This window comes from Leptodactylus fuscus, chromosome 2, assembly GCF_031893055.1.
Source record: "Leptodactylus fuscus isolate aLepFus1 chromosome 2, aLepFus1.hap2, whole genome shotgun sequence".
Taxonomy (NCBI): Eukaryota; Metazoa; Chordata; class Amphibia; order Anura; family Leptodactylidae; genus Leptodactylus; species Leptodactylus fuscus.
Window position 1 is genome coordinate 36,917,122 of NC_134266.1, and position 20,680 is coordinate 36,937,801.

General features: G+C 43.1%; 1 protein-coding gene across 2 annotated transcripts in view; it reads left to right on the forward strand.

Annotated features, from left to right (window-relative positions):
- COL8A1 (collagen type VIII alpha 1 chain) overlaps positions 1 to 20,680 on the forward strand; it is an 88,601-nt gene that overhangs the window by 44,457 nt on the left and 23,464 nt on the right. Inside the window, exon 3 of one of the 2 annotated variants that reach the window (XM_075263606.1) lies at positions 366 to 442. The exons of the other annotated variant lie outside the window; for it this stretch is intronic. The gene's annotated coding sequence lies outside the window, so the exon portion shown is untranslated. The remainder of the gene's footprint in view (positions 1 to 365; positions 443 to 20,680) is intronic. 2 annotated transcript variants of the gene reach the window in all.

Below are 20,680 nucleotides of genomic sequence, written 5' to 3' on the forward strand. Positions count from 1 at the left end.
TGTATACAGCTCATCGGCGGACGGACGCCGATGAGCTGAAATCGTGACAGGCAAGTGCCGGGGGGCCCCCAGAGGCTCTGTGGGCCCCGGCACTTGCCCGACTATGCCGAGGCTGACCGGGACCATTTTGTTAGGGCCGGGCCGCGCTAAGCGCGGGGCCCCGGCCCTGGATCCGCCCCTGCCTCTACTGCTCAAATGTATGTAAGATATCTTTGTTCTTAAGACCTTGTTCACACTCAGGTCATGGCTTGCACTTATGACTATTATGATGATTCCATTTTTGAACTGACACTGAAGTGTGAACTGAGCCTTAGATATTAGGAGTCTGAAGTATACATGGATGACAGTCAATTCCTTTGTTGCAGGTGCTTATTGGCGACACAGATTTCTGTCTACAGTCTTATGAAAGAGAAGATTTTTTTCAGCACTCCAAAATTTAAATGTAAGTCATATAAAATTATACTAGCCAGCAATGTGTTATCTACTGTATGTACAGATTGCAATATGAATACATATAGAAACTGTCAACATGTAGGAGACTACTGGGCCTCAATTATCCAAAATATGTAGGGACCGGTTCAAACTTGCATTCGGACCCGCCAAACAGAAACCTCTACGCATTAAAAAGCAGTTAGCTAAGAAACCACATGGACCCTGTAGACTATAATGGGATCCGTGTGGTTTCTGCTCGGTGTCCGCACGAAACATGTGGAGACATCTCGCCTCTCAAAAACAAAAAATTTATAAAAACTGAACAAAAAGTTTTATGTGCCCACAAAATACAAGGATTGGTAAAGCTACATAGAAATGAAATGTAAAAAGTTGAAGATGAATGCAGAAATGCTACTTGCTTAAGGTTAAAATACGTGAGACCGCTAAAGAGTTAAAATGCAGAGTCAGAAATTCAATATCTGCAATAAAAAAAGGGACAACTTTTGTATTTTTTTTTGCAATTTTTAATGTGACTGTTAAGGGGGTAAAAGGAAAAGTGTCACCAGGAAAAGACTTTTTGCTTAAATCCTATTTTTGAAGATCTTTTAATTTTAATTTTGTTTTTAATTTTTCATGTAATCTAATTTTAAAAAAAAATCCTATAACTTTGGAATTCCAACTATGGCCACTAAGTCTGAAATTTTTTGTGATGGGCCATGGTCTAGAATAAACCCTATTGACTTCTATGGGAGAGTTTTCTAGGCATTCTCCATGGGGAAGTAGACAAGCCGTCACCTATTGTGATGGTAAAATCTTATCTACGTGTAGACAATGTAGGTAAAATGTAGATTAATGTAAAATACAGATAATAACATGGAAAAATTTAAAAAACATGTTTAATATAAAACTTGATTTTAAAAAATCAATGGCATTCGGAGTGGAAAATATATGGAACGTTAAAGAGCCAATAATACTAAGACCATAATGTACCATCAATAAAACAATCAAACTGCTGGTGGATTAATATGAGAACAATTTGGCAGCAGTTTTACATCTGCATCTGCAGCTGCGAAGTCAACAACCTTAACAATAACAAGTACGTCATGTACAATGGACAATAGACATTGGATACCAGATCAAGTTGTTGGGATGTTTGGCCAGGTTGATGTTCTTCCTTATTTCTATCCTTTAATTATTCGGATACATATGGGTTATGTCTTACTATTAACTGGTGATAGCAGCCGACTTGCTAAGAACAAGTGCGCACGAAGTCTGCAAAACTTCTGTTTGCTTTCCCATTGGGGAGATCATGGGAAACTGAAGCTCAGCTTTTGCCAAGGTGTCATCAGAGGGCGACTCACAGCCAAGATGATGTCAGTAGATAACTTTGCTCCTACTAACAATCCCCAGAGGAGATATTAAAAGCTGAAGTCCCAATGTTGGAAAAAAAAAATCATTATAATACTTTTTGATGTTTATGTAAATTCAGAAGTGTCCAATAGTGCCAAAATTGTTGTCTGGTTTCGAAAAACTATTTTCAAGCACCCTCTCAAGGGTTCACTATTCAGGACTCTCATCCCGAGTGGAGAGAAGTTACAAAGAGCCTCTCTGGTTCTGGAAGACCCAACATTTCAATAGAATACGTGTAATGCTTCATTTTCCCTGTGGTGGCGCTTCAGTGAAATCAGGTGTAGTTGACCACATAGCATGTACTCCCCTAGTCATTGGCTTCAGAGGATGGTCAACCCTTGTCTACATGCAATATTAAGATGTGTGCACATGATTGAGGAGAGTCATCCAGATTCCCCTCTAAGGAGCCAGAATTTAGAGCTACTTTCTAAAGATTGGCGTCATGTCATGCCGCGGGTGAACCAGATGGCTTCTTCATCCAGTATTAGCAGCTCCCTGGGGCACATAGCCATGCTTCAACAAGGAGCTAGTGTAGATTTGACCTACCATGTAAGACAACTTCTGTTGTAAATTATCGTAATTTGCTGCTAAGCCCCACTTACACGTGCCCAATTTTTGAAGAAGTGGCAAGAGCGACACAAGAAAGTAAAAATAACCAAACATGGATTTGTACTAAAATCGCAAATTTTGTAAGCCAGACAAAATCCCCCCATTGGTGAGACAATACCTATAAACGAAGAAGGTTCCAAGACTTGTCATCGAGACTCACATCATCTTGACTCTACTGATATATTTGATCAAATTGTAAGACGTCGATCTGTTACGATCGGTAAATACTCGCTTATTGGTGCATCGCCCTACTAACGTCCAAAAAACCGTCTCATCTGCTCTTATTGATCTGCCTGAATACGTTCAGCCATAACATTCACAACAATATCTCTAAGGAACAAAACTATAAAACGTTTCTTCTAAGAACGACTGTATAGAAGCAGAAAGCACTTTATGGCAACATTCCTGAAATGTGTATGATTTGTTTTTCTATAACATCCTAGGAATATATTCCGTCTGCTGTAAAGTCCTACATACATATATCTCGGAGTGTTATATAAACACAACTTACTCATACATGTTCTGTAACATTCTTAAAATATTAGCAACGAGTGTCCAGAGTCTCACTTTAAAGGAGGCCATAAACGTCTCCTACGAATGATGGAGATGGTGTTTCTTTGATTATGTCTGGAGACTTTGGTGTAAACTCCAGGAATTTTCACATTCCCGCTAGTCTTTCAGCACACACTGTGAAGTTTGCTTTGCTAGGAAAGGTAAATTTTGCATGCCTAAATCCCAAGACCCATTCCTTAGTTTATGGCTGTATTTATTTTGGGAATGTTTCCCATGAGCAGTTGCCCCTAATCCTCCGGTGACAATTGGGTAAGGAATGGACTAGTAGTAAAGAAGTCTACAGGTCAGAAGGGCAGAGGGTAACTGTGGTGTAACCCATAGAATCTGAGTTGAATGGACCATTGTCTAGTTTCAGGTTGGCTTGCTACTGGAAAGATAATGGGGGGGGGGGGGTGTCATTAAGACTAACGTATTGACGTATTGTATACTGGTCTTTAAGCCCTATGTGCCAGTAGAGGGTGTGCTTAATTCATGACAGGGTGCACCTCAGTATGAATTAGGTGCATCCCCCAACATCATGTAATTATGAGAACGCAGGTCCTGTGTGTGCTGCCGATGATAAATGAGCGCTGTTCTATGCTATCTGTCAGTGTAAAAAATATGCAAATATAATCTCCAGGATGTTATTAGGAGAACAGTGCACTCTGTATGCCGCCCTCTAGGGGGCAGCATCCTTAACATCATGCATGACTCAGTTAAAAAGTCTACTATCATGATGCGGATTGAATTGCCAAATTAGTATTTCTATTCCAAAAGGAACAGATTCCCAGTCTGTCAGTCTCATAGACTTTGAATAGAGTAAGCTCGTGTTATTGTCGCTTCCAAACAAGGACAGTGATAAGATGACATAGTATGGTTTACAATGTAAGACTGTAGACATGTACCCATTCTGTATAGCAAAATGGGCTCAGGATAAAGCGGACCTATTGCGCCTTCTTAGGCCCGGTTCACATCTGCGTTCGGGATTCTTCTCGAGGACTCTGCTTGGGGACCCCGAACGGAAACATATCCACATAAAAAAGCAGTTACCTAAGGCACTGTTAACATCTGCATTTGGCAAATCCATTCGAAATCAGTATTTGAAATCTTCAAAAGCTGATTCTGAATGATCTGGATGAAAATCCATTGATTTCAATGGGTTTTAAAAGTAATCCGCATGTGGTTTGTGCCATCTCCATCTGGTTTCCGCTTTTTTGTGTAGAGAGAAAAGTAGAACTTGCAGGACTTTGTCTCCATACTAAAAATAAGGATTCCAGACGGACAGCAACCAATCTAGTTTTTTATATCATTGAGGTCTAGGGAAAACGGATTACATACTGATTATTTACTGATAGCAATCAGTTTATGTCAGTTTTGCAATCCGTTTTTCCCCTCTGCGCATGCTCAGGCCTGGTTCACATCTGCGTTTGGTATTCTGTTCGGGGAGTCTGCTTGTGGACCCCCCCGAATGGAATACCAAGCGCATTGACAAGCGGTCAGCAAAGACTTCATGAACTACTTTCCTCTCCACATGATTCGTGCGGACACCGTGCAGAAAACACACGTTCCCCATTATAATCTATGGGGTCCGTGTGCTCTCATAAGGTCATAAGGTGCGTCAAGTATTCAGTTCGGGGTTCCCATGCGGATTCCCTGAACGGAGTACCGAATGCAGATGTGGATCAGGCCTCAGAATAAAGACAGGGAAAGAAAAAAAAATGGATTGGTCAAAAACGGACCCAAACAGAGACAAATGTTCAGTTCTTTTTGAACAGATACCCATTGATTAATTAATCTAAAAAAATGGGTTCAGGTATCTGCTGCGTAACCGTTTGGGACCCTTTTTGTACCAAACCATTTTGCTCTTAAAGGGGCTCTATCATTGGGAAAAGTCATTTTTAACTAAGCACATACTTGCATAGTCTTTAGAAATGATATGGATGCAGGTCCCAGGTCATGTGACGTCACGCAAGTAGGCCAGAAGCAGGCCCGAAGCATGCCGGGATCGCAGAGAGGTAAGTAACTGTGTTTTTTATATTCCTTTACTTCTCCCGGTCTTTTGATCGTTATACTTGGGGGTCCGAAAAGACCCCCGAGTATAATAGTGCTTGTGGGGCCCACGGCGTCACTTACCTATCCCGGCCCCTGCTAGGATCGGTAAGTAAGTAGGGCCCGTTACCGGCAACGGTAGTGGCTGTTGCCGGGCCCCTAATGTCCCGGGCCTTGTGGCAGCCGCTACCGCTGCTACCCCGGTAGTTACGCCACTGCCTGTGCTGTACACATACATTGGAAAGAATAGGGTGCACAATGAGACTTCTGAGGTGCACCAAGAGGCTAATTAGCATATGAATAAAAACGGTCTCATTCAAAAACTACTGAGGCGATTAGCATACAAAAGGTAGGTGTAGAATAGCCTTTCTAAAGGGTATGCAAGTATGTGCTTAGTTAAAAATGACTTTTCCCATTGCTAGAGCCCCTTTAAAATGGTTTGCAAGCAGACGGATACCAGAGGTAGATACCCAGACTATGGAAAACCGTCCGTGTGGTTTCTGCTCAGTTTCTGCACGAAAAATGCGGAGAGAAAGGTGCTGCTCGCAGGACTTTTCTCTCCGCATATTTCATCCGGATAGGGGAATGAATGGCCTAAACGAAGATCTGAAGCGAGCCTAACGTCTCTGTTTTAGTTACTTTTATTCCCTATAAGATAACAATTTTGGAACATATTTTCTAAGAACTCTGTGTTATATCGTTGCTCTGTTATTACTTCAAAAAATGTATGAATAAATTGACAAGTGGGTGTCACCAGTAGAGAGGTGTCTCTACACAGTCTGAAAGTAACCAATCAGCAGTGACAATGCCAGACTGTGCGAGGACACACCCCTTTGTCAAGTGATATAATAACACCCAGTTGTCTATCTATTCATACAGTAACTGTTCAGGAGGGGTACAATGCAGAGTACTAAGAAAGATAATCCAGGTTTGTTATTTTATGTGGACTACAAATATTAACTAAACTATACATATCGGAGGCAACAGCTCTTCATTATACTGCGGTACACTGAGATCAACTACCTATACACTGTTACTTCTGAGTCAGAAAACTATGGCAGTGGATCTTTGGCGCAGGGACTCTTTTTGCATCAAACATGCACCACTTAGATTTTTCTGTGCCCTACTCTCCATTTTTTACAAAAGTGGGCAAAGTGGGGCGCAGGTCAGGGCATGGAGGCCTTGGCCTGACAACTTTACTATAACACTATAAAATTTGCTATAACATACTACAAATTTACGCCAATTTCTGACTGGCGTAGATTTCAATTCTGCCACATTTCGCGCCAGTCAGGGAACTGATTAAGACTGACGTACAAAATGCTAGTCTTCATAGATTCTCGCCAATGAATGTATGCCCATTTACTTACATTGTAAACCACAGGACAAACTTAGGCTAGACATTCTTAAACTGTGCCAGAATTATGATTATCTAATACAGACAATTGCGCCACAATTTGATGGTTCACCATGCCACAGCCATGTTTCTAAAATCTCATTTCGTTGTTTTTCCCATTTACCGTAAATCTGACCAATTCTCTTTAAAGATATTACTATGATTTATAGTTATCCTGTATACACTGGATATGTGATAAATGTCTGACTAGTGGGGGTCTGTTCCCACCCATCACAAGAATGGGAGACCCCTTGTAAGTATGAATGGAGTGGCTTGTTGCACCATTTACCATTCACTTCTATGGGAGCGCTGGAGACAAGTGAGTGATGTACTCGGCTATTCCCATGGAGAGTGAATGGGTCAAGGATGCCCGACCTGCTGGGATCCCTGTTCTCTTGATTGGTGGGAGTCCCCGAAGTTGGACCCCAACTGATCGTATAGTTATGCCCTACGCGGTAAACAGAGTATAATTGTGACTTATTGGAATACCACTTGGACTGGGGTGAAGGGGTCCAGACTACATGATGACATAACTTAAAACGTTGGGCTATCCAGGTCAGAAGCTTTTAAAATCTCAAGATGACTTCTATGGAGAGCAAAGTGGGCCAGAAATGATAATGTAACCTGAGTAGAGGATTATAGTTTAGTAAGCAATACTGGACAGTGAACACATCTTATGTACACTTTAAAGAAATGCAAATCTTAGACACCTTTATTATGGCTTCCTCGGCTTTCTCCATGGACGTATCTTGAAGCTCCTGGGCCCAGATGCAAAATCTGTAATGGGAGGGGCCACACGGTGGCTCAGTGGTTAGCACTGTAGCCTTGCAGCGCTGGAGTCCTGGTGTTCAAATCCCACTAAGGGCAAAAAAAAATATCTGCAAGGAGTTTGTATGTTCTCCCCATGTTTGCATGGATTTCCATCCCGCATTCCAAAGACATATTGATAGGGAAAATGTACATTATGAGCTCTATGTGGGGCTCACAATCTGCATAAAAAAAAAAACTGTAATGGGACCTGTACCTACCTTGTCCCATATAGAATAGTGGAACCTCTGAGGGCCCAACATTGTCCAGGGCTAGATAATGACTGCTACTGCTACACCCCCTTATAGTTATACCCCCATGCATGGACATGTATATGTCTCTACTGCAACTGCACACTATAAAGATAACTAGCTAGCAAGTCCTAGGCTATAATCTCATGCTGGACCTTTACGATATGTTCAGAATCTTCCATAACAGCAGCAAGTATACTTAAGACAGAGAACATTACATTACACTTGCTACACGTGAAGTCTGATAGTTAAAGGGATTGTCTCATCCCAGTCGCCCCTTCTAGCTGCAAGTCACTATGGCCATCATCTGATCGCCACATATCTGACTCCCAAGACATAGGACCCACCATTGAGGAAACGTAGAGTTACATGAACAACATAGTGGGATAGTAGTTGTTCCCTTGCAAAGCTGGGGCCCTGGGTTTAAATCCAACTACATCAATATCTGCATGGCCTTTGTATGTTCTCATTATTGTGATGGGTTCCTTTAACACTTGAAAATATACTGATAAGCTCATTGGCCTTCTACGAATCTGGCCATTGTGTGATTGTGTAGAAGGTATGGAGTATTGATTAAGAGTAGGGTTGAGCGATCGTGTTCGTAAAAGATCGGATTCCGATCGGCGATCGAGAAAATTTCACGATCGCGATCGGAATTCCGAACATGATCTTTTTAAGTGGGGTCGAGATCGGTAATTATTTCCCACAATGCTTTGCTACTGGCCAAGCATTGTGGGAAAAGCTAACAATGTTAGCCTTCACACTGAGTATACGCTCCGCTCATTCTGAGCGGAGCGTATACTCAGTGTGAAGGCTCGCTGTGGTTCCATAGGAATGAATGGAAACAGCCAGCACACAGCCTTAACCCCTTGCGCGCCAGCTGCGCCCATTCATTCTAATGGGAGACTAGCTAACATCTCTAGTAGCTACTTACCTGCAGAGATGGCTGGTCCGGTGCCCGGTGTTCTCGTTCTTCTTAGCCTCGCTGCCCCCGCCTCCCAGGTTAGTGTTAAAGCGCTAGGAAGAAGCGGGGCATGTGGCTTAACCCGCCCACACTCTCCTAAACTGGGGGGCAGCGAGGCGAGGAAGAACGAGAACACCAGGCATCGGACCAGCCATCTCTGCAGGTAAGTGGACACCAGGGGGGACTAAATAGCCAGGGGATTAAAAAAAAAAAATCCTCTTAGAATTGTTAGATTCCATGCAGTATAGTGAAAATCCGATCTCCGATTAGTAAAAAAAAATCCCATTGACTTGCATTGGGATCGGAATTGGGATCAAGATCGGGTTCAAATGAAGAATGATCAGAAATCGGATTTCAAAATCGAGCCTGAAAAGTCAAGATCAGCTCAACCCTAATTAGGAGACCTATAGGGCACAAGAATTGGTGATAATCTGTGTACTACACTGTGGAATATGTTGGCTCTATTTCCCCTCCAGGAAATAATACATGAACAGCTCAAGTTCAGTAGACTTGGAGTCACTGCTTTTCATTCTGGTCCCCGCTATGACGTCCATTACCCTAACAGAGCATAGAGACAGGGATTATTTTGGAAATGTGTGGTATCCTTAATACTAACTGGACCATGTAAGTGCTAGTAGTGACGCCATATCTACATTACGTGTAGGACAACATTCCCAGAACGTCACCAGGTCGGTATTGGTGACATTTTCTTGCAAAGCTGAAGTTATATGTAAAGAAAAATATCCTGTTCCCAGAAAATCCCTCATATGATAAACTCCCAGACGCAAAACTGTCGAAATGTCAAAAAATCCCCAAAAAGGCCATTTCTCTCCTGTTTTCATGCCCTCCACTTGTAGCTTTCACCCTCGTGTTTGATGCGATTTCTATGGCAGGAAATCACGAGTCTCATTCACTAAAATATGTCAGTAATTAGCTTGATTTGTGTTCATTTGTGTTGGTTGGAGAGAGCTGGAATGTGTATGGGCCGGAGGATCTGGTTTCATTAGCATACGTGAATACTCCTGATTATGGTCGCTTAGATCATACGGACTTGGCGTGACTGTTCTCCAGCACTGGCACTTCTACTAAGTATTAACTTACAGTATACAGCCATAGCATTACAAGGGAAGTCCAGAAAATCTTTGCCCCATTGTAACTACTACAATCAGATACTATTGCATACATATACATGCACCCTATACATGCATGCACATAATCACCCAACTGTGCTGTGAACTGCACACAGCAATGGGGGCTATGCAGTTTCCTGCAAAGTGGACGGTCGATGTGCTGCTGTGCAGGAAAAAACAATGGAGGGGACGCGGTTGCATACCTCCCAACTTTTGATAAACAGAAAGAGGGACAGAATGTGCGATGCGGCAAATTTAGCTTCGCCCACTTTTACGTTGATTTTGCCCATTCTCATTCATTTTCCATGTGCCCCCACACAGTATAATTCTCCTACAGTCACCCGTAAAATATATGTCCCCACATTATAATGTTCCCTTCCAACTGTACCACAGTATTAAGTCGCTCTCCTGGTGCCACAGTTTAAACTGGGGGAAACTAGAGGGGACATGAAACTGGGGCAGCTGGACGGGGACATTAACAGTGGGGGTAGTTGGAGGAGGACAATAAATTAATGGCAGTTAGAGTGGGACATTAAACTGGGGGCAACTAGAGGAGGACATTAAACTCGGGCAGCTGGAAGGGGACGTTAAACCGTAGGGGTAGCTGGAGGGTGACATTAAACTGGGGGCAACTATAGGCAGACAGGTCCCCCTCCAGCTACCTCCACGGTTTAATGGTCCACATCCAGTAGTCCCCAGTTTTATGTCCCCCTTTACTATCCCCCCCCCAGTTTCATGTCCCCCCCCTCCATCTCTGCCCCCAGTTTCATGTCGTCGTCCCCCTCTTCATCTGCCCCTAGTTTCATGGGCCCCCTCAAGCATTATGTTCCCCCTCAATTTTCCCTTTAAGATTTAACATAAAAACACTTATACTCACCTTCCCTTGATCCCCCGCAGCTCTGTCTGCAGTCTCACTCACAGAGTTGTAGGCGCAATGTGAGTGACGTCATCACATCGCGCCTACATCTCCAGGAGCGCAGCGGTGAAGCAGGAGCTGAGCTGTGACAGCTCTTACTTCACTTGCTAGTGTATTCAACTCATCTGCGTCCTCTGGACACAGATAAGTTGAAACCGAAACATATCTCCCGCCGTCTGGGACTGCGGGACAGGACCCCGAATCTGGGAATGTCCTGCAGAGTCCTGGAAGGTTGGGAGGTATGGCAGTTGTATCTAGTACTACGGCCTATTCATTCTTGGTTATTTGGAGGTTCCAGAGGTTGGACCCCCACAATCATGAAGTGCTGACATATCCTAGTAATATGCCATCACCTTGTAAATGCAAACCCCTTTAATTAATTTCTTAATATATCTGCACAGTGGTCAGAACTACCTGCAGCTAACACTAGGGGGAGCTGAGGAGCTTACGCCATATATTTTATGGTATGTTCACACGGAGATTTTTGCAGGCAGATTTTGACGCGGAATCCGCCTCAAAATCCGCCTGGAAAACCATCTCCCATTCATTTCAATGGGAGTCGCTCGCATTTTATTTCCCGCTAGTGATTTTTTTCAGCTAGTGGGAAAAAGAAGCGACATGCCCTATCTTCCCGCGGATTCCACGGCTGAGTCAGCCACGGCGTCTGCGGCTCGAGACTCACTTCTGATTAGTCTATAGGCATTATACAATGAATTAGTAAGTAGGAAGGGGGAAAAGATAGAAAATTGTAAGCTAGTACAAAGAGTTATCGGAACGTACCTATATACCTCTAAAATACAGTGCCTAAATAACATTACAATACAGTGCCCAAATGTCATTACTACACAGTACACAAATACAGCTACCATACTGTATACTATAGATACTATATACACTCACCGGCCACTTTATTAGGTACACCATGCTAGTAACGGGTTGGACCCCCTTTTGCCTTCAGAACTGCCTCAATTCTTCGTGGCATAGATTCAACAAGGTGCTGGAAGCATTCCTCAGAGATTTTGGTCCATATTGACATGATGGCATCACACAGTTGCCGCAGATTTGTCGGCTGCACATCCATGATGCGAATCTCCCGTTCCACCACATCCCAAAGATGCTCTATTGGATTGAGATCTGGTGACTGTGGAGGCCATTGGAGTACAGTGAACTCATTGTCATGTTCAAGAAACCAGTCTGAGATGATTCCAGCTTTATGACATGGCATTGCATTATCCTGCTGAAAGTAGCCATCAGATGTTGGGTACATTGTGGTCATAAAGGGATGGACATGGTCAGCAACAATACTCAGGTAGGCTTTGGCGTTGCAACGATGCTCAATTGGTACCAAGGGGCCCAAAGAGTGCCAAGAAAATATTCCCCACACCATGACACCACCACCACCAGCCTGAACCGTTGATACAAGGCAGGATGGATCCATGCTTTCATGTTGTTGACGCCAAATTCTGACCCTACCATCCGAATGTCGCAGCAGAAATCGAGACTCATCAGACCAGGCAACGTTTTTCCAATCTTCAATTGTCCAATTTCGATGAGCTTGTGCAAATTGTAGCCTCAGTTTCCTGTTCTTAGCTGAAAGGAGTGGCACCCGGTGTGGTCTTCTGCTGCTGTAGCCCATCTGCCTCAAAGTTCGACGTACTGTGCGTTCAGAGATGCTCTTCTGGCTACCTTGGTTGTAACGGGTGGCTATTTGAGTCACTGTTGCCTTTCTATCAGCTCGAACCAGTCTGGCCATTCTCCTCTGACCTCTGACATCAACAACGCATTTCCACCCACAGAACTGCCGCTCACTGGATGTTTTTTCTTTTTCGGACCATTCTCTGTAAACCCTAGAGATGGTTGTGCGTGAAAATCCCAGTAGATCAGCAGTTTCTGAAATACTCAGACCAGCCCTTCTGGCACCAACAACCATGCCACGTTCAAAGGCACTCAAATCACATTTCTTTCCCATACTGATGCTCGGTTTGAACTGCAGGAGATTGTCTTGACCATGTCTACATGCCTAAATGCACTGAGTTGCCGCCATGTGATTGGCTGATTAGAAATTAAGTGTTAACGAGCAGTTGGACAGGTGTACCTAATAAAGTGGCCGGTGAGTGTATACAGTCCTATGAAAAAGTTTGGGCACCCCTATTAATCTTAATCATTTTTAGTTCTAAATATTTTGGTGTTTATAACAGCCATTTCAGTTTGATATATCTAATAACTGATGGACACAGTAATATTTCAGGATTGAAATGAGGTTTATTGTACTAACAGAAAATGTGCAATATGCATTAAACCAAAATTTGACCGGTGCAAAAGTATGGGCACCTCAACAGAAAAGTGACATTAATATTTAGTAGATCCTCCTTTTGCAAAGATAACAGCCTCTAGTCGCTTCCTGTAGCTTTTAATCAGTTCCTGGATCCTGGATAAAGGTATTTTGGACAAACAATTCAAGTTCAGTTAAGTTAGATGGTCGCCGAGCATGGACAGCCCGCTTCAAATCATCCCACAGATGTTCAATGATATTCAGGTCTGGGGACTGGGATGGCCATTCCAGAACATTGTAATTGTTCCTCTGCATGAATGCCTGAGGATTTGGAGCGGTGTTTTGGATCATTGTCTTGCTGAAATATCCATCCCCGGCGTAACTTCAACTTCGTCACTGATTCTTGAACATTATTCTCAAGAATCTGCTGATACTGAGTGGAATCCATGCGACCCTCAACTTTAACAAGATTCCCGATGCCGGCATTGGCCACACAGCCCCAAAGCATGATGGAACCTCCACCAAATTTTACAGTGGGTAGCAAGTGTTTTTCTTGGAATGCTGTTTCTTTTTGGACGCCATGCATAACGCCTTTTTTTTATAACCAAACAACTCAATTTTTGTTTCCAAAATGAAGCTGCCTTGTCCAAATGTGCTTTTTCATACCTCAGGCAACTCTATTTGTGGCGTACGTGCAGAAACGGCTTCTTTCTCATCACTCTCCCATACAGCTTCTATTTGTGCAAAGTGCGCTGTATAGTTGACCGATGCACAGTGACACCATCTGCAGCAAGATGATGCTGCAGCTCTTTGGAGGTGGTCTGTAGATTGTCCTTGACTGTTCTCACCATTCTTCTTCTCTGCCTTTCTGATATTTTTCTTGGCCTGCCACTTCTGGGCTTAACAAGAACTGTCCCTGTGGTCTTCCATTTCCTTACTATGTTCCTCACAGTGGAAACTGACAGGTTAAATCTCTGAGACAACTTTTTGTATCCTTCCCCTGAACAACTATGTTGAATAATCTTTGTTTTCAGATCATTTGAGAGTTGTTTTGAGTAGCCCATGATGCCACTCTTCAGAGGAGATTCAAATAGGAGATCAACTTGCAATTGGCCACCTTAAATACCTTTTCTTATGATTGGATACATCTGGCTATGAAGTTCAAAGCTCACTGAGGTTACAAAACCAATTTTGTGCTTCAGTAAGTCAGTAAAAAGTAGTTAGGGGAATTCAAATCAATAAAATGATAAGGGTGCCCATACTTTTGCACCGGTCAAATTTTGGTTTAATGCATATTGCACATTTTCTGTTAGTACAATAAACCTCATTTCAATCCTGAAATATTACTGTGTCCATCAGTTATTAGATATATCAAACTGAAATGGCTGTTGCAAACACCAAAATATTTAGAACAAAAAATGATTAAGATTAATAGGGGTGCCCAAACTTTTTCATAGGACTGTATCTATAGGGCCTTTGCAGTGTCACTATGTAGAGTCCAGCAGATATCTAGAGGGGTCATGTCAGGTTTTGCTTTCTACGTTTTTAGCTGTAAAGTGTAAGGAATCACGCTGTGTTATAACATCCAGACTACACTCATGTGGCAGAAGTGACATGTACCTGATACAACTCACAAGTTCCTGTTCCATCCCTGTGTTTGGGGCTAGTCTCCCACCCCGCACATTTCCTATATGTGTTTCACATACTTTAGTCAGGGTTGTAGGATCCTATATTGCCGGGTTTACCAGTAATACTGATATTGCTATTCATTTGGGTCACAGCCCTAAATACTTACTATATTGTATTGTCACTGAATATGATGACCAAAAAAGACAGAACTCCAGATGGGAGGGAGAATGTTAAATGTGAAATATCTGTCATTTTATAAAAATTAAAAAAAATTAAAAATACCAAAAATTACAACAAAATGTACTTAGAAATAATTCAATTGTGAAATTCTGGGAAAAGTGGAAATAAACTGCAAAATTGTTTAAATTTGTAGGTCGATATCGCCACCTAGTGTCAGTTTGGTAAATTACACATCTACATGATTATGTATATAAGGTATATTAGCTTCATTTTTCATGATATGTAACTATATAATTGTATTACATAGATGCAGATGCCACCTGGTGCTATATTGTCCTGCCTTTGTTCATACATGGATGTATTTGTGCTTCTCTGCACTTAAAATATATAATACAATTTTATTGTATACACAATGGGAATATCCTTTTACATTTAGCTTCATGCAAGGGGAAACACGGTGGCTCAGTGGTTAACACTGCTGCCTTGCAGCGCTGGAGTCCTGGGTTCTAATCCCTCCAGGAACAACATCTGCAAGGAGTTTTGTATGTTCTCCCTGTGTTTGCATGGATTTCCTCCCATACTACAAAAAGACATACTGATAGGAGAAAAAAAAGTACATTGTGATTCCTATATGGGGCTCACAATCTGCATTAAAAAAAAAAGAAAAATTTAGCTTCATGCACATGGCAATATGATAGATGTATAGGAATAGATCTGAGATTCAGCACCCTCACGTGACTTATTTATCCATCACCTGACAGCTTAGAAAGATGACATGTTATACATGAAGGTCAGGAAAATATAGTAGTATTTTCAACTAGCACCACTCATCCATTTATCTCTCCATATTGTAACTCGGGAAGAATATGCAAATCTGACTTCCTTGATGTAATTAGGATGCCAGTGCCTCAAGTATGCACACCAATAGAGGGCACTGACTGAGAATGTGCAAGTCTATCTTCCATGATGTAATTAGGAAGACTGAGACTCTGTCAAGCAAACCAATAGAGGGCGCTCCCTTTAACATCATGCCGACCTTCTCAGAGGCCTATTGGTTTTGAATGATGTTGGGATTATACCAGATACAGTCTTCTCAGCCAAGGACAGCCATTTCGATTACATCATGGACGACAGACTTGCACATTCTCAATCAGCGCCCTCTATTGGTGTGCATACTTGAGGCACTGGCATCCTAATTACATCAGGGAAGTCAGATTTGCATATTCTTCACATGTTCCTTTGCAGTGGAGCGCTCATGGCTTAATAAGACTCCACACACCTATATGGTGGTCTCTCCCTATAGAGTGATGATATCCCCTTAACCCTGTCTAAGCCTCTCACCTCTGCCAGGTCAGTCCTCTCTACGCCAAGCTGATGAGATGCAAATACATCGAAAAGGCTGCCCTTGGCTGAGAAGACTGTATCTGGTATAATCTCAACATCATTGCAAACAAAGGCCTCTGAGAAGGTCGGCATGATGTTAAAGGGAGCGTCCTCTATTGGTTTGCTTGACTGAGACTCTGTTTTCCTAATTACATCATGGAAGATAGACTTGCACATTCTCAGTCAGCGCCCTCTATTGGTGTACATACTTGAGGCACTGGCATCCTAATTTCATCATGGAAGTCAGATTTGCATATTCTTCCCATGTTCCTTTGCAGTGGAGCGCATATTGTAACTCGTCATGGAACCTAAAAACGTCACCAGTGTTTCGATGTCAGCTGGATCAGATGTCTGGATCAGACGAAATCGAGGTTAAGTGCAACAACCAGGCATGATGTAGGCTGATGATCACACTAACGTTCTGGTCTCCATTGTTCAGGTCCACTTAAAGGGATTCTATCATTAGAATTCCCTTTTTTAACTAAGTAGACGTCAAAATAGCCTTAAGAAAGACTATTCTTCTCTTACCTTTATTATTGTTATCGGCGCCGCTGTTCCTGAGAATTTTCTTCTTTCTTCCTTATGTAAATGGGTTTTCAGACAGCACTGGGGGTGTCCGCTATACGGTCCGAAAACTCTCCAGCGACACCTCTGTCTTCTTCTCTGGACCGCCTCTTCTCCCCAAGTCATTGTTGTGTCTGTCATCCAAAGGCGCCAACGGACACTCACAGTCGGCCATTTTTCTTTGGCCGACTGTGATTCACCGGAAAATGGCCGCCTGCGCGTGGCCGTCGGCGCTTTTGGATGAAAAAGTAAAGAAGGTGACGCGGGAGACGAAGTGGTCCAGAGAAGAAGACAGAGGTGTCGCTGGAGAGTTTTTGGACAGCATAGGGGACGCCCCTGGTGCTCTCTGAAAATTCAATCACATAAGGAAGAAAGAAGATATTTCTCAGGAACGGCGAGGATCAGAATAATAAAGGTAAGAGAAGAATACACTTTCTTAAGGCTATTCTGACGTGTACTTAATTAAAAAAGGGAATTCTAATGATAGAATCCCTTTAAACAGTGGTTACCAGTGTTAACCCATGGACCACATAGACTATAATGGGATCCCCCGGTTTCCACCAGTTTCAGGAATTTTCTCTCCGCCATTTTTAAGCATTTTCTATGGAGAATCGAACGCCGGTGTGAATCCTACCTGAATTTAAAATCAGCATAAAAATTCTTTATTCCATATTAAAGGGGTATTCCCACATCGCATACTCACCAGTCTTCACTGCTGTAAAATCTTCTTCCTGGTTTCTTGCATCATTTGGTGGGCGGGGTTTCACATGCAACCTGGCGTTTAGCTCCGCACCCAAATTAGTGTGTAGCTCCGCCCACCGCATAGCGTGATCCTATGGGGCGGCTGAAGGGCCTGTGATGTCATCTAAGGTCCTCAAATAATACTATATGCACAATATTGTACTATGAAGTACAGGCAGGAGCAACTACATTCTGTGTTACATACAGAGACTGCCTGTCTCTGCTAAAAATGAACACAATTGAATTAGCTAGCCTGATAACTAGGAGAACAGAAGAAATAAAAGCAGCTCCTCTCCTCTATCTGAGAGCAGGAAGGTCACGTGGTGCAGCCACAGGAATAGCTAGATACACAGGCTCGCTGCCTGCACTTAGCCCCTCCTCCCTCCCCCCTGAGAGCAGCAGATACATCACTTGACTCATGAGCAGCTAAGTCAGGGCTGTGGCCACAAAGAATTGAATAAAGTAAGATAGTGGACAAACAAAGCAGTTTTGCTGAAGCAATGTATTTAGGAAAAGTCTTACATCCACATTAACAAGCAGTATAGATAGGATCCTTGTGATGGGACAACCCCTTTAACATCAGCTCCTTGTATATGGTCTGAGTGCGTCAGACCAGTCGCTGACCCTAGGTTTTATCTTACAAGGTTTCGCCCAGGGACATTGGTACATGAGGGTTTGATATTTTTAACCCTTATAATACAGGCAAGTAGTTTCAGACCTGTGACAGCCGCGCCAGTTATTGTAAAACTCCCATCGCCCGGCACAGAACTTGGTGCACATTTGGCACCATCCGAAAGACTTTCCAGCAAATGTGGGAACAATTAGTGACCTGTTATTTTTAGATCAATCTAATGCCCAAAAATTAGATGGGAATGTGGACGCAATGACTGTGTTATGAATGGGCTTTGTACATACTTTCTCCAGTGTGCAGCTTCATGGATCATCGCCGGGGAAATTCTGTTCCTGGAAACTATTGTGCTGGGACATTTTCATTAATCTTGATACAGCTGCTTCTTGATAAAGGCATTCGGAGGAATAAATCAAGGTTTCTAGACTTTAATGTCTAATTCCATTAGTTCAAGCATTTGCTTAATGGACAAAGAGATCTATTAAGCACTTTAAGGACCTTAACATGCATATGTAGTGACACTAGAGGGGTTTAAACCCTTGTATGGCATTTTACCCCAGAGCTCCATGGTCACTGCAGCCCTGCGGTTTTACATAGCAGTGTCTGTGATCTGAGGGAGCGTCCATCAAAAACAATTAACCCCTCAAATGCTGCGGTAAACCATCAGGTGCGACCCTGGAATCTGTGAACTTTCACCTCTCTCCTACAATGACAAAGGAGCCAGAAGTCTTCTGATGTCTCCCAGGCCTGCCAATGCTGTATAGCTTTTCAGATCTGCCGGTGGGAAGGTACAATATGAACATAGGGGTTGCTGTAATATTGCATGACCAGGGTATTGCCAATTCAGTCCTTCTTCATTATTCATGCCCACTTCACCTGAAATAAAGACGTGACACTGTATTGGACTAAATTGGTCACAGCAGACATTTTTATCAAATAAAATAAATAACCAAAGTGCAAATAAAACCAACAATCCTAACCATAAATGCCATAGGCACCACAAGTATCTATCCCAGCCCCTTGTACACAACCTGACCTGACAATGGAGGTCCTTGATGCCTGAAACCCAGTTTGTACTAATGGATCCCTGGAGTACCAGCTATCTTACCCCCAGCCTTTCCACAACGGCTCACTATAGTCGCTTGGCCTGACCGGGCCAAAAACCTTTCAAACCCCATAAACCAAAACCCACTTCTTTCCAAACACTTCAATGGTTTTTGGCGTCCAGCCCCTTCCATGTGGCCCTCCCCATTAAAAGCATTTCCAGATAGCACCGCTTAAGGACCTCCACCGCCAATGTGACAATAACTCCCAAATAGTGACCCCAAATCCCCCCAAAAAAGGGTGGGTAGGCAGGGGCTTGCTCCTGCGCTGCCTCCCAATGGTCCGTTCCCACTAAGTAACGCGGCATTGATTCTGACACGTAAACTCATGTCCCATTGACTTCAATGGGTTCCGTTTAGCGCGTGAAATCAATGGGTTAAAAAGCCTTCAATTGATTGTAATGTGTTACACGCGCTAAACGGAACCCATTGAAGTCAATGGGATTCTGTTTTGCAGCGCTGACTCTGACTTGAGTTTACGTGTCAGAATCAATGCCGTGTTACATCGTGGAAACAGACCCTAAGAAGTGGTGGGAATTTTCCCACACTTTCTTGAAATACTCCCCCTCCATCCTCACCTCCCCTTGTATCAGCCAACTTAGCCATTTTCTCTCCCCAGTCAGTCTTCTCATGGTTCCCCTGTCATGCAGGCCTCCCCTTCAAGATTTTGCCTTCTATCCGACCTCACTATTCTAATGATCACTAGTCCATGTGTTTATGAGGTTTAGGCACACAGCAACAGGCTGAAGCGCCCCCTATAGAGCGTAACGTTATTTAGCATCTACTTTCCAGATCATGGGTTTTTCCAAGTAGCAGCAGATAGGATAGAGTTGGGAGTTCAAGGTGGATTTTACCTTCAAAGGAAGTTGAATCCATGAATTAAATATGTTTCTAAAAGTCATCAAATAGATTTTTGTGCACATCTATTAATACAAAATGAAATGACACTAAGGGCTAGTTCACACGGGGGGCGGATTTTGACACCGAGAGTGAAGCGGGGAGCCGCATCACTCTCGGGTCAAAACCCGCCTGCCATGACTGTCACAGCTTCCCCCTCTGGAGTTGGCTGAAATGAACGGGCCGACTCCGGAGGTTGCTGCCGCCAAGCGGACACCGTAGCTCAACGAGCCACGGAATCTGCCTGAAGAAAGGGCAGCTCGCTTCTTTCTTCCGCTAGCGGCAACGTGCCGCTATGAGGAAAAAAGAACGCTAGTGGTCTCTATAGACGGATTATGACGTAGATTACGCACCATAATCTGCCCACTCTGTGGCCGTGTGAACGGGCCCTTATACTTTAAATGGCTTTCCTAAAATTCTGTGCTGTTTTAGCAAGCTGTTCACACTTCGGAATCCGCTACTATGAAATATTACAGTGAGTGTCTATAAAAAGCATCAGAAAGAAAAGCAAAGGGAGTGTAACGCATTGGTGTCGACATGGCTGTCAGCAGTAAATGTGCTCTGCTTTCCATCATTCACTATGAAGATCACATAAAACATAATAGTGGATACAGTCTCATGAAACATGAGGTCATATTCTCCCAGCACATTAATCATCTGAGACTCCCAAACATGAAAAAGGATTCCGCGCACTCCGTTCTGGATTGTAAATGTTTTTGCTTTCTTTTCGTCATTCATTTTATTAATATTTTTGTTGGTAGTGATTT